Source organism: Symphalangus syndactylus, chromosome 10 (assembly GCF_028878055.3).
Source record: "Symphalangus syndactylus isolate Jambi chromosome 10, NHGRI_mSymSyn1-v2.1_pri, whole genome shotgun sequence".
Classification (NCBI taxonomy): Eukaryota; Metazoa; Chordata; class Mammalia; order Primates; family Hylobatidae; genus Symphalangus; species Symphalangus syndactylus.
Window position 1 is genome coordinate 99841621 of NC_072432.2, and position 14569 is coordinate 99856189.

The following is a 14569-nucleotide window of genomic DNA, read 5'->3' on the forward strand; positions in this document are numbered from 1 at the left end:
GTTGGCCAGGATAATCTTGAACTCCTGACCCCAGATGATCCACTCACCTCGGCTGAGATTACAGGCATGAGCCACCGTGCCTGGCCAGAAGTTGTAAGTTTTAATAAAGACCAGCTTACCCATTTTTTTTTCATAGATCTTGTTTTTTGGTGTTATATAAAAACTCATAGCCAAACTCAAGATCAACTAGGTTTTCCCTTTAAACAGCAGAAATAAATACTTTTAAATATATAAAATGTATTAATATATATAATATAGTCTAATATATTCACATGTAAAACTTATATTTTATATTCATATATAAAACATTATATATAGTGTGTGTACATATATATATAGGGAGAGAGAGAGAGAGAGAGCGAGAGAGATGGAGAGAGAAGGAGAGAGAGAGAGAGGGCCTAGATTTTCTCCTAATTTTTTTTTGTTTTGAGACAGAGTCTTGCTTGTTGTCCAGGCTAGAGCGCAGTGGCATGATCTCATCTTACTGTTACCTCTGCCTCCCAGGCTCAAGCGACCCCCACCCCACCTCAGCCTCTTGAGTAGCTGGGACTACAGGTGTGCATTCCCACACCTGGCTCTGTATTTTTCTTTGTAGAGACAGGGTCTCGCCTTGTTGCCCAGGCTGGTCTTGAACTTCTGGGCTCAAATGATCTTCCTGCCTTGGCCTCCCAAAGTGCTGAGGTTACAGGTGTATGCCACTGCACCCGGCCTTCTAAATGTTTTATAGGTTTACACACTACATGAGAGGTTGTTTTTTGAACTTCTTTTAACTGAGATTTTGACTGTTGTCAATAAGTAATATATTTCCCCCTTTAATTTCTTGGATGGGACATGGGGTTCCGTCATAAGTTTTATAGTTAGGAAAAGAAATGGTAAAATGAAATTTTGGAACTTGCTGAGCAGTGGATAAAAAGCTCTGTTAATTTTGGAATTCAAATACCCTATGTCATAAGGAAATGTATCTTTTCCTAGCCCTCAATCTGATTGAGGGAACATGACATATATAGTAAAAATAATCAGCACTAAAGGCAGCATGTGGTGTAGTGCTTAATTGTGTTTTTTAAAAAAAAAACCCTCGAATTTATGAGGAGATCAAGGTCATTGTGAGCTGGACTAGTAAGAGAAGACATCTTGGAAGCCAGACCTTTTTTTTTTTTGAGACAGGATCTTGCTGTCTTCCCCAGGCTGGAGTGCAATGACATGATCATAGCTCACTGCAGCCTCAACCTCCTGAGCTCAAAAGCGATCCTTCCACCTTAGCATCTCAAGTAGCTGGGACTGTAAGTGCCACCACCATGCCTGGCTAATTTAAAAAATTTTTAGTGTAGATGAGATCTTGTCATGATGCCCAGGTTGGTCTTGAACTACTGGACTCAAGTGATCCTCCCACCTTGGCCTTCCGAAATGCTGGGATTATAGGTGTGAGCTACTGTTCCCCACCACACCTGGACTTTAATTTCTTTTTATAGCTGCATAATATTCCATTATGTGGATGTACCATAGTGCATCTAACCAGTCCTCTGTTGACAAACTTTAAGAAAGTTTATAGTGTGTTGGCATTACAAGCAGTGCTGTAATGGATAAATAAGGTTTATTTTATTATTATTTATTTTATTTTTTTGAGACAGAGTTTCACTCTGTTGCCCATGCTGGAGTGCAGTGGCGCAATCTCGGCTCACTGTAACCTCTACCTCCCATGTTCAAGTGATTCTTCTGCCTCAGCCTCCTGAGTAGCTGGGATTACAGGTGTGTGCCACTACACCAGGCTAATTTTCCTATGTTTTGTAGAGATAGGGTTTCACCACGTTGCCCAGGCTGGTCTCGAACTCCTGAGTTCAAGTAATTCTCCTGCCTGGGCCTCCCAAAGTGCTAGGGTTATAGGCATGAGCCACCACACCTAGCCTGGATAAATAAGATATAGATTTGACTTTGAAACATTTGGTTCATATCCTGTATTATCCCAAGATACAGATTGTGACCAGAAACAATGAAGGCAAATTGACATATTTTCTGTAATAAGTGGCTCATATTTATAACAGTAGTTAACACATCTGTATGTATGCATATAATTTATGTATTTGAGGGCACTACTGCAAAAAGCTATAGGAGCTGTGGAATGCTTGCACATATTATAAAGTTTAAAAATACAAGTTTATTATGGAGAGTAAGCCTCTTATCCCCTGCCTAGAATCTGCAATATTCCAGTTTCTTGTATTTTAAGAGTGGTATTCTTCAACGTCCAGCTGTATACAGTATCACCATTGGCAAGTTGACTTATTTCCCAGGGTGATTCCCATCCAAGAAATCTCTATTTTCTCACCATTCGCCTAATACAAGCTTATTTTGCTGCTGGCCATTCTAGCTGTTTACATTCCGTTGGTCTCTTTTCAAGTCTAATTTTTCTAGAGCAATCCTGAGTAAGCAGGCCTCAATTTCTTTGAGGTTCAGAGCTTCCTCTCTTCAGTTCTAGTGTTGTCCATACAACTGTGTCACTCTTGGAACTCTCTGTTCTGCTGAGCATGTTTAGTTATCATGTGGGTGAATAATATAACAGTGATCTTTTTTTTTTTTTTTGAGATGGAGTCTTACTGTGTCTCCCAGGCTGGAATGCGGTGGTAGGATCTCAGCTCACTACAACCTCTGCCTCCTGGGTTCGAGCAATTCTCCTGCCTCAGACTACAGAGTAGCTGGGACTACAGGCGTGCATCACCACACCTGGCTAATTTTTGTGTTTTTAGTTGAGACGAGGTTTTGCCATGTTGGCCAGGCTGGTCTCGAACTTTTGACCTCAAGTGATCTGCCTGCCTTGGCCTCCCAAAGTGCTGGGTTACAGGTGTGAGCTACCTCACCCGGCCTACTTCTCTTAGAGTCTGAGAAAATCACTGAAGATTTAATAAATAAACCACTGATATGTGTATAATTATATTAGCACAGCTTTCTCAATCTTGTAGAAACTATTGCTCTGCTGATCTAATTAAAAAAGTTCTGATTCTTTTTGTAAGGGGAAGAATCCTTTAAAAATGGGAAGATGGGGCCGGGCGCGGTGGCTCATGCCTGTAATCCTAGCACTTTGGGAGGCCAAGGTAGGAGGATCACGAAGTCAAGAGATTGAGACCATCCTGGCCAACGTGGTGAAACCCCATCTCTACTAAAAATACAAAAATTAGCCCGGCATGGTGGGGCATGCCTGTAATCCCAGCTACTCAGGAAGCTGAGGCAGTAGAATCGCTTGGACCGGGGATGCTGAGGTTGCAGTGAGCCAAGATTGTGCCACTGCACTCCAGCCTGGCGACAGAGGGACACTGTCTCAAAAAACAAAACAAAACAAAACAAAACAAAAACAACAACAACAACAAAAGAGAAGATGTACATCCTAAATCTGTTTTTTTTTTTTTTTGTTTGTTTGTTTTTTTTTTTTTGAGACAGCCTCTGTTGCCCAGGCTGGAGTGCAGTTGCGCGATCTTGGCTCACTGCAAGCTCCGCCTCCCGGGTTCATGCCATTCTCCCGCCTCATCCTCCCCAGTAGCTGGGACTACAGGCGCCCACCACCACGCCCAGCTAATTTTTTTTGTATTTTTAGTGGAGACGGTGGTTTCACCGTGTTAGCCAGGATGGTCTCAATCTCCTGACCTTGTGATCTGCCGACCTCGGCCTCCTGAAGTGCTTGGATTACAGGCATGAGCCACTGTGCCCGGCCCCTAATTCTGTTTTTAATAAATACTGATTTTGTTGTTGTTGTTTGTTTGTTTTTGAGATGGAGTCTCGCTCTGTCACCCAGGCTGGAGTGCAGTGTCACGATCTCGGCTCTCTGCAACCTCCGCCTCCCGGGTTCAAGGAATTCTCCTGCCTCAGCCTCCCAAGTAGCTGAGATTACGGGCATGCGCCACCATGCCCGGCTAATTTTTTATTTTAAGCAGAGATGGTTTTGTCATGTTGGCCAGGCGGTCTCTAACTCCTGACCTCAGGTGATCCGCCTGCCTCTGCCTCCCAAAGTGTTGGGTTTATAGGCATGAGCCACCACGCCCGGCCAAATACTGAGTTTTTTTTTCTTTTTTTTTTTCTTGAGACGGAGTCTCGCTCTGTCACCCAGGCTGGAGTGCAGTGGCACGATCTCAGCTCACTGCAAGCTCCGCCTCCTGGGTTCACGCCATTCTCCTGCCTCAGCCTTCCGAGTAGCTGGGACTAGAGGCACCTGCCACCACGTCCGGCTAATTTTTTTTGTATTTTTAGTAGAGACGGGGTTTCACGGTGTTAGCCAGGATGGTCTCAATCTCCTGACCTCGTGATCCGCCCACCTTGGCCTCCCAAAGTGCTGGGATTACAGGCATGAGCCACCGTTCCTGGCCATACTGAGTTTTCTAAAGGCTGCTTACAGTATACTTTGGAAAGAAATTGTAAAATTAAGAACTCTTAAGCAGTTGCGTCTTGCATTTAGTGATTCAGATTTACATTTTAGCTTATTTTACAGTGATTTTCTTCTTAAGAGTTGATAAGGATATCAAATCAGAATAAAAACGTCATTGTGTCCTCTTAATTTAAAAGTCATAGTTTCCAAGCTTTTTGTTCGTTTGTTTTTTTTGAGACAAGGTCTCTGTTATTCAGGCTGAGTGCAGTGGCATGATCATGGCTCACTGCAGCCTCAACCTTCTTGGGCACAAGCGATGCTTCCACCTCAGCCTCCTGAGTTGCTGGGACTACAGGCGTGTGCCACCTCGCCTGGCTGATTTGTAATTTTTTCAGAGAGAGGGGCTCTTGCTCTGTTGCCCAGGCTGGTCGTGAACTCCTGGGCTCAAGCCATTCTCTTGCCTTGGCCTCCCAAAATGCTAGGATTATAGATGTGAACTACCATGCCTGGCCTGTTTTTTTCTAAAATATTCATGTATTTTTTCTCTGTAAGAGGCCAAGTGATTTGTGAGGTTACTTCTCCTCCTCCTCCTCCTCCGCCTCCTCCTCCTTCTTCTTCTTCTTCTTTCTTCTTCTTTCTCCTTCTTCTTCTTCTTCTTCTTCTTCTTCTTCTTCTTCTTCTTCTTCTTCTTCTTCTTCTTCTTCTTCTTCTTCTTCTTCCTCTTCCTCTTCTTCTTCTTCTCCTTCTTCTTCTTCCTTTTTAAATTTTTTGTAGAGGTGGAGTCTTGCTATGTTGTCCTGGGCTCAAGCAATCCTTCTGCCTCAGCCTCCCAGAGTGTTGGGATTATAAGTGTGAGCCACTGCACCTGGCCTGTCAGGTTGCTTCTATACCTATTTTCTTATCTAGAATATGTGGTAACAGTATTAACCTGTTTGTAAATTATCTAACAATAATTGAATGCTTTGTGTATTGATGTGGGCCTCCAGTGAATTGATTCTGGTCAAAATTCACACCTTTGGAATGTCAAATTCATTCTGCTGAGAGGCTGGAGCTTTCCTAGATAGACAAGCCACAGAGACTTTCTGAAAATCAAGGTAGAGAGCCTAAGCATTTTAGAGCTTCATGTTGTGTTTGAGAATGGAGGCCCAGAGAAGGAGGCCATCAGCTCCAGTGACTTCCTTAGTGCCTTTGTGGTAAAACTCAGCATAGAATTTTCCCTCCACACCTGAACCTCTTCCAAGAGCTTCTTTCATGTCTTGGCTTGTGTGACACCTTGCCCCAGCCTCATCCCAGGACTTCTCTGCAAAAGGAATTCTTTTCCCTTGGCCCACGTGTTGCTACAGATATCCAATTAATGAACAATCTAGATATATTTGTTAAGCAACAAGGTACTGGCCACGTGTAATAATAAGCAAGAGAGGCAAATGTGTGTCCTGTGTTCAATAATGCTATTATGTTGGTGTTTACTTGGTTTGGGAGGATAGGGGTCATTCATAGAAATGGAAAGAGGCATTGATTTAAAAACTAATGCAAATAAAGACAGGAAAATATGTTTTCTTGTGTTCTTATTTGACAAAATTTAAAATATACGTAAGTTTCATAAGGTGAGGATACTTGTTTATGTTCTTTCTTAGCCATCCAATCTCTGGAACTCTCCCTGACCTTGACACCACCTCCCTTCCCAACCTTTTTAAAAACAGTGGTTTAATTGTCTGCTTGCAGAGGTGGATACTTTTTATTCTGGTGGAAGATTGGAGCAGTGGGTGTTTGTTTACAGTTTAAGATGCCCTTTAGGATCTGCTTTCCTTGTTCCCTCAGGGCTGAACTTTCTGAAAAGTTCTGATCTAATGTGGTCATACCAGGTTTGACTGTATCTTTTATTCCACTTCTGTCATTGCTGTCAATTTATCATAAGATTTTTCTTTTGTACATTTCTTTTAGCTAAAGAGTTGGCCATGGGAAACTCCACTTTATTCACATACACCTTTATATTAATATATTAGAGTGTGAATATTTTCCTATATCCATCATTTATTCATGGAACATTTATTGAGAGGATATGTATTGTGTGCTGTATGAGGCACTGGGGGTGCAAAGTTGAAGAAGGTTCATGGCTCATGGTTTTAGTTTTAAGAAACTTCAAGAGAGACTGACAAATGAACAGATAATTCTGATATGTTGGGGTAAATACAAATGATAGATATAGATCCTATCTAGGGTATTGTGGACCACAGAATAGAGCAGGATTGGTACTCAAAATACAGTATGGGGACCCTGAGAGGTCCCTGAGCTCTGGAAGGTCAAAACTTTTAAAAAAAATAACACTACTAACATTATTTGCCCTTTCTTCTCTCTTTTTTTTTTCTCACAAATTAACAATGGAGTTTTCCACAGGCAAGGGAACTTGTAATATCTCAATAGAGATGAGCATCCCTCCCTCTTGCCCTCTTTCCCTCCTTTCCCCCACTCTTTCCTTTCCCCTTTCTACTTTCCCCTTCCCTTTCCCCCTTCCCCTTCCCCCTTCCCCCCTTCGCCCCTTCCCTTTTCTTTCTTTACTTTCTTTCTCTCTCTCTCTCTCTTTCTTTCTCTTTTCTTTCTTTCCTTTCTTTTTTTTTTTTTTTTTTGAGACGGAGTCTCGCTCTGTCACCCAGGCTGGAGTGCAGTGTTGCGATCTTGACTCGCTGCAAGCTCCGCCTCCCAGGCTCACATCATTCTCCTGCCTCAGCCTCCGGAGTAGCTGGGACTACAGGCGCCCGCCACCACGCCTGGAGAATTTTTTGTATTTTTAGTAGAGACGGGGTTTCACCGTGTTAGCCAGGATGGTCTCGATCTCCTGACCTCGATATCTGCCCGCCTCGGCCTTCCAAAGTGCTGGGATTACAGGCGTGAGCCACCGCGCCCGGCCTCTTTTTTTTTGAGATGGAGTCTCTGTCACACAGGGTGGAGTGCAGTGGCGCGACCTCGGCCCACTGCAACCTCCACCTCCTGGGTTCAAGCAGTTCTTCTGCCTCAGCCTCCCGAGTAACTGGGATTATAGGCGCCCGCCACCATGCCTGGATTTTTTTTGTATTTTTAGTAGAGACGGGGTTTCACTATGTTGGTCAGGCTGGTCTTGAACTCCTGACCTCGAGTGATCCACCTGCCTCGACCTCCCAAAGTTCTGAGATTACAGGCGTGAGCCACTGTGCCTGGTTCCCCTTTTCTTTCCTTCTTTCTTTTTCTTCTTTTTTGATTTTGTTTTTAGAAACAGGATCTTGCTGCTTGGCCCAGGCTGGAGTTCAGTGGCACCATCATAGTTCACTGCAGCCTTGAACTATGCTCAGGTGATCCATCCGCCTCAGCCTCCCAAGTGGCTAGGATTACAGGTGTGCACCAACATGCTCAGCTAATTTTTTTCTTTTTCTTTTTCTTTTTTTTTTTTTGAGACAGAGTCTTGCTCTGCCGCCAGACTGGAGTGCAGTGGCCCAATCTCTGCTCACTGCAACCTCTGCCTCCCGGATTCAAGCAGTTCTCCTGCCTCAGCCTCCCTAGTAGCTGGGACTACAGGCACGCGCCACCATGCCCAGCTAATTTTTATATTTTTAGTAGAGACAGGATTTCACCGTGTTGGCCAGGATGATCTCTTGACCTCCTGATCCACCTGCCTTGGCCTCCCAAAGTGCTGGGATTACAGGTGTGAGCCACCGCGCCTGGCTAATTTTTTATTTTTATTTTTTTTAGAGATGAGATCTGCTACATTGTCCAGGCTGTCCTCCAACTCCTGCGCTCAAGCAGTCCTCCTTCCTTAGCCTCTCAAAGCTTTAGTATTACAGGCATGAGCGACTGCACCTGGCCTGTGACTGTTTTCAACTATAAATATACCTATTCTGTCATTCTTACAACTTTGAATATAGGTAATTTTATCCATTTAATGCATTGATAATGGCTGTGGCATGATCCAGAAGCACACAATGAACGTAAAATGGGGAGGCTCTGATATTTGGTACAAATTGCTATGGTACAACTGCTCATTCCTGTGTAGATTATTGTTATTTAAAAAATAATACTCTTGCTATATCACCTCATTTCATTATAATGGGTACCTGTTCTACTTGCTTTTTTGACTTCTCATCTCATTTTTACTGTGCCTAGAGAATTTTGTTAGAAGTCTTACCCCTAATTACCTGTTTGAGAATAGGTAAACTTTTATCGAACTTACTGTAATAAGTAGGCTACATCCTACATAATAAATTGAGTAAGAAGAAAGAGGACGTGGGGGATTTTTAAAAATGTTTCCTGAATCTATTCTATTTTAGTGTGAAATTTATATGTATGTGATTTTGAAATAATTCAGAATTAATAGAAAAGTTAAAAAATAGGCCGGGCACAGTGGCTCACGCCTATAATCCCAGCACTTTGGGATGCCTAGATGGGCAGATTACCTGAGGTCAGGAGGTCCGAGACCAGCCTGGCCAACATGTCGAATCCCCATCTCTACTAAAACTATAAAAATTAGCTGTGCGTGGTGGCGCACACCTGTAATCCCAGGTACTCAGGAGACTGAGGCAGTAGAATCACGTGAACCCGGAAGATAGAGGTTGCAGTGGGTGAGCCAAGATCGCACCACTGCACTCCAGCGTGGGTGACAGAGTGAGACTCCATCTCAAAAATAATAATAATAGAGTTGTAGCTGGGTGCAGTGGCTCAAGCCTGTAATCCCAGTACTTTCAGAGCCTGAGGTGGGAGGATTGCTTGAGCCCTGGAGTTTGAGACCAGCCTGGACCACATAGTAGACCCTATCCCTACAAAAAAAAAAAAAGCTGGGTGTGGTGGTACACGCCTGTAGTCGCAGCTACTCAAGAGGCTGAAGTGGGAGGATCCCTAGAGCCCAGGAGGTCAAGGCTGCAGTGAGCCATGATTGCACCACTGCAATCTTTGGGTGACAAAGACTCTGTTTAAAAAAAAAAAAAGTGTCGTGGGTTAAAAGTTATCTTCAAGACTTTTCTATTCTCCAGTAGAAGAAACATTTATATTAATAAATGAGAATTGTGAGTATTAATAAATATTATAAAGATGATAAAGTAATGTGGTAGATAATGACCTAGGTTGCTATCTTAACTGTGAGACTGTATAGAATGCCTCTTAGAAGAGGTAACTTTGAGTTAAAACATAAATGTTATGAAGTGGCAGACCTGGAGGCAGCACATTGCAAGCTGAAAGAACAGCATGTACAAGAGCCCTAATTAGGAAAAAAGTGTGAGGAAGAGAAAATATACCAGTAAGGCTAGAGAGTAGTTGAATGAAGAGGAAAGCAAATGAGGTCAGAGCCTGGTATGGTGGCTTATGCCTGTAATCCCAGCACTTCTAGAGGCCGAAGTGGGTGGATCGCTTGAGCACAGGAGTTTGAGAACAGCCTGGGCAACATGGCAAAACCCTGTCTCTGCAAAAAATAACAAATTAGGCAGGCGTGGTGGCACACACCTGTAGTCTCAGCTACTAGGGAGGCTGAGTTGGGAGGATCCCTAGAGCCTAGGAGGTTGAGGCTGCAGTGAACCGTGATCATGCCACTGCACAACAGGCTGGGTGACAGAGCAAGACCCTGTGTCAAAAACAGACAAACAAAAAAACAAGAAAAGAAAAAAGATGAGGTTAGTTGTAGACAGATACCAGATCATATAGGGTAGGTCATTTTTAATATCATGTAGGGTCTTAGTAGTTCATAGTTGTAATGCGGGTAGGGTTAACAGCAGGAAGCCTTTGGAAGGTTTTAAGCAGATCACTCCAGTGATATGATTTATGCTGTACAAGGTACATTCTGGTTGATCTGGTGTGGATTAATTGTAGAGAGGTAAGATTTGACTTTGGGAAGCTGAGGCGGGCAGATCACAAGGTCAGGAGTTCAAGAGCAGCCTGGCCAATATGGTGAAACCCCATCTCTACTAAATATACAAAAAAAATTAGCCAGATGTGGTAGCAGGCACCTGTAATCCCAGCCTCTTGGGAGGCTGAGGCAGGAGAATTGGTTGAACCCGGGAGGTGGAGGTTGTAGTGAGTCAAGATTGCGCCACTGCACTCCAGCCTGGGCGACAGAGTGAGACTCTGTCTCAAAAAAAAAAGAAGTAAGATTTGAAGCAGAGAGACAGATTTGGAGGGTGTTGGAACAGCATAGCCTCAGCCTCCCGAGTAGCTGGGATTATAGGCATATGCCACCACGCCCGGCTAATTTTTGTATTTTTAGTAGAGATTGGGTTTCGCCATGTTGTCCAGGCTGGTCTTGAACTTATGGGCTCAAGTGATCCTCTGGCCTCCCAAGTAACTGGATTACAGGCTTACATCTCTGTGCCTGGCTTGGTGAGGCTTTTGTTCAGAAGAGACATGAGGCTTTGTATAGCTAGGGGAGAAAAAGTTGACCCAGACGCTGAGAGAAGCAACATGGAATTATGGAGAAAATATCCTTTTCCAAGGGGACTAGTGTTAGAGATCTTGGGTTGATGACTTCAGTGAGGTGGGCAGTGCTAAGGTCTTAGTTCCAGAGATGGTAAAAGAATAGGTCCTGTTATTGGGTGTTTGTGTTGATAGTATTTAGGCCCTATTTTGGTGCATTCATTTACTAATCTATGTATTGTAGTAATGGATTATCCTGGAGTTAGAAATACTTTTAAATACAAAAACAAGTGGACAGTCTTTCCCGCCTATATCCCTCAACTACCTTGTTTCTATTCACACCATTCCTCCAACACTCCACCCCACCCAGGAAACTATTGTTCAGTTTCTCATGTAACCTTCTAGAGTTTCTTTATATAAACAAAGACAATAAAAATACAGATTCTGGGCCAGGCACAGTGGCTCACACCTGTAATCCTAGCACTTTGGGAGGCCGATGTGGGTAGATCACGAGGTCAGGAGTTTGAGACCAGCCTGACCAACATGGTGAAACCCCATCTCTACTAAAAATACAAAAATTAGCTGGGCCTGGTAGCGTATGCCTGTAATCCCAGCTACTCGGGAGGCTGAGACAGGAGAATTGCTTGAACCCGGGAGGTGGAGGTTGCAGGAGCCGAGATCATGCCATTGCACAGATTCTGGCCAGGTACAGTGGCTTGGGCATGTAATCTCAGAACTTTGGGAGGCCGAGGCAGGCGGATCACTTGATCCCAGGAGTTCAGGACCAGCCTGGGCAACGTGATGAAACCTGTCTCTACAAAAAATACAAAAATTAGCCGGGCGTGGTGGTGCATGTCTGTAGTCCCAGCCACCTGTGAGGCTGAGGTGGAGGATCACCTGAGGCCGGGGAGGTCTAGGGTGCAGTGAGCCGCTATTGTACCACCACACTCCAGCCTGGGCAACAGGGTAAGACTGTCTCAAAAACAAAAAGAAAAAAAGATAAATAAATAAATAACTGCAGATTCTTCTTTCTATCTTTACCCTAAAATCCACCAATCTCAAAGGTAGCATATTATAACTGTTATTTTGCAAATTGGTCTTCCCACCTTCCCCCTTGCACAATGTGTTTTTCACTTAAGAATAGAGATTTACACAGAAAATCTTTCCATAGAGTATATAGGATTTTTTTTCTTTTTCTTTTTTTTGAGACAGGGTCTATTTCTGTTGCCCAGGCTGGAGTGCAGTGGTGCGATCTTGGTTCACTGCAGCCTGAGCCTCCTGGATTCAAGTGATGTTTCCACCTCGGCCTCTGAGTAACTGGATCACAGGCACATGTCTCCACTCCTGGCCCTGGATTTTATTTTTAGGAGTAGTTTTAGGTTCACAGCAAAATTGAGCAGGGGTACAGAGAGTTTTCACATACACCCACTACCCTACACAGTCATAACCATACCCACACGTGCATAGCCTCCCCCACTATCAACATCCTGAATAAACAAGTTTGTTATTTTTGAGTTCACCAATTTTCTTACTTTTGGAAAAACAATCAGCTTTATGTACTTTGAAATTGTTCTGAAATTTGTTTTATAATGTTCCTCTCATTTAAAAAATTCATCTTCATCAAAAGACACCTTAAAGAAAGTGAAAACATGCCACATGTTTTGGGAAAAATAATTGTAATATACATAATAGGGAATTAGTGTCCTGACCAGGGCCGGCTTCATGGGTGCGCAATCTGTGCAGTCAACGCAGGACCCCTCGTTTAGATGGTCCCCGTGCTTAGTTTATTGGTAAGCTGTCACCGTCTTGAAATTCTTAATTTTTGAAAAAGTAGCCCAACATTTTTATTTACTTATTTTAAAATGTTTTTATGGTGAAAAATTTATATTTGGAATTTGCCAGCTGAACTCAGTTTAGGTTATTCCAGTTTTGTTGGCAACATTCAAAGCATCATAGTCAGGAATCTGTTGAACATATATGCCTTCTCTCTGTCAGACTCAATCCGGGTGTTGACCTTGGCCATGTCAGTGTCCTAGAGCTTCTTCACAGCTTGTTTGATCTGGCACTTGTTGGCTTTGACATACACAACTAATGCAAGTGTGGTGTGGTCTTCCGTCTTCTCATTGGTCAGGATTAAGCCTGTTTTTCTTGGGAGTGCTCTTCTTAGGATATTTTGGCTGCAGTGTCTTGGGGCAGTCTGAAGGTGGGTAGCATGCAGATATCTTTCAGCAGTGTGTTTTTGGCTTTTAAAGCCTTTGTTTTGGCTTCAGCTTTGGGAGAGGCAGGGGCTTCCTTTTTCTCTTTGGTGCCATCTTGGTGAAAAGGCCTCACATTTTTATTTTGCACTGTGCTCTGCAAATTATTTTGTCTGTCCTGGTCCTGAATATATAAAGCCTACTAATTAATTAGAAAAAGCCAATCCAATAAGAAAATGGCCAAAATCTGAGAGCAAAGATCTTCAGCCTCATTAGATCTTCAACCTACATATTTTAAAATGTGTAGCATTAACAAGTGATTACATATATAGGTAATAAAATTTACCTGACTTAATTTAGCTCGTTTAGATTAATACTTTTGTCTTCAACCTTTTTTGTAGTGTATGTTTTAACTGGAAAAAGGCTTCCATTAAAATGTCACTTTTAAAAAATAAGTAATGCCGGCCGGGCGCGGTGGCTCAAGCCTGTAATCCCAGCACTTTGGGAGGCCGAGGTGGGCGGATCACAAGGTCAGGAGATCGAGACCATCCTGGCTAACACGGTGAAACCCCATCTCTACTAAAAATTCAAAAAAAAAAAATTAGCCGGGCGTGTTGGCAGGCGCCTGTAGTCCCAGCTACTTGGGAGGCTGAGGCAGGAGAATGGCGTGAACCCGGGAGGTGGAGCTTGCAGTGAGCCGAGATCGCGCCACTGCACTCCAGCCAGGGGGACAGAGAAAGACTCCGTCTCAAAAAAAAAAAAAAAAAAAAAAAAAAAAAAAAATAAGTAATGCCATCTGTTTTCCTAAAAGACTGAAATGGGGGTGATCATTCTTAGGTAAGTATCCAATTTTGTATTTTTAATTACTTATATATTGGTTAGAGTATAAATTTTTTTTTTTTGAGGTAGAGTCTTGCTGTGTTGCCCAGGCTGGAGTGCAGTGGTGCAATCTCGGCTCACTGCAACCTCTGCCACCTGGGTTCAAGTAATTCTCCTGCCTCCTGAGTAGCTGGGATTACAGGCACATGCCACAATGCCCGGCTAATTTTTTTGTATTTTTAGTAGAGACGGGGTTTCACCATGTTGGCCAGGCTGGTCTTGAACTCCTGACCTCAAGTGATCTGCCCATCTCGGCCTCCCAAAGTGCTGGGATTACAGGCATGAGCCACCGCTCCCAGCAGATTATGAATCTTTTAGTTAACCTATGAGGTAGGGAGTGGGAGTGGGGGGGATGCTAGGTCTTGTTTGAAGATAGTCTGTTATTGAGGATTATGTTTCCTACAGAGTTAAGAACAGAACTTCATGAAGCAGAGAGGAGGGTCAGTAGTGTCGAAAGCTCTTTAGACAGGTTAGTTGAAAACTGAAGAAACTTTTTTGGATTTGACAGTTAGGAATTCATTGATGATCCCAGCAGGGGCCATTTTAGGAGGCTGTTTATGGCTGAAAATCAGCTTGCAATGGAGTGAAGAGTAAAGAGGAGGTGATAAAATCTAAATATTTCAGCTATTTCATTTATTAAACCCATATGTAATATAGCTGCAGCCATCACTTCCTTAAGCACTGGAGTTATAGTTAGGGTAACCATATATCCTGGTTCAAATCTCCTATAGATCAATTAATGCCCAATTATTTTTATTTTTATTTTTTTGAAACAGAGTCTCGCTCT

At 43.2% G+C, this 14569-nt stretch overlaps 1 protein-coding gene across 3 annotated transcripts in view; it reads left to right on the plus strand.

Moving 5' to 3' along the window:
* Positions 1 to 14569, plus strand: part of PIK3CB (phosphatidylinositol-4,5-bisphosphate 3-kinase catalytic subunit beta) — a 187817-nt gene that overhangs the window by 26503 nt on the left and 146745 nt on the right. Inside the window, exon 1 of one of the 3 annotated variants that reach the window (XM_055295262.2) lies at positions 13372 to 13740. The exons of the other annotated variants lie outside the window; for them this stretch is intronic. The gene's annotated coding sequence lies outside the window, so the exon portion shown is untranslated. Of the gene's footprint in view, positions 1 to 13371; positions 13741 to 14569 lie in introns of those variants that run through there. 3 annotated transcript variants of the gene reach the window in all.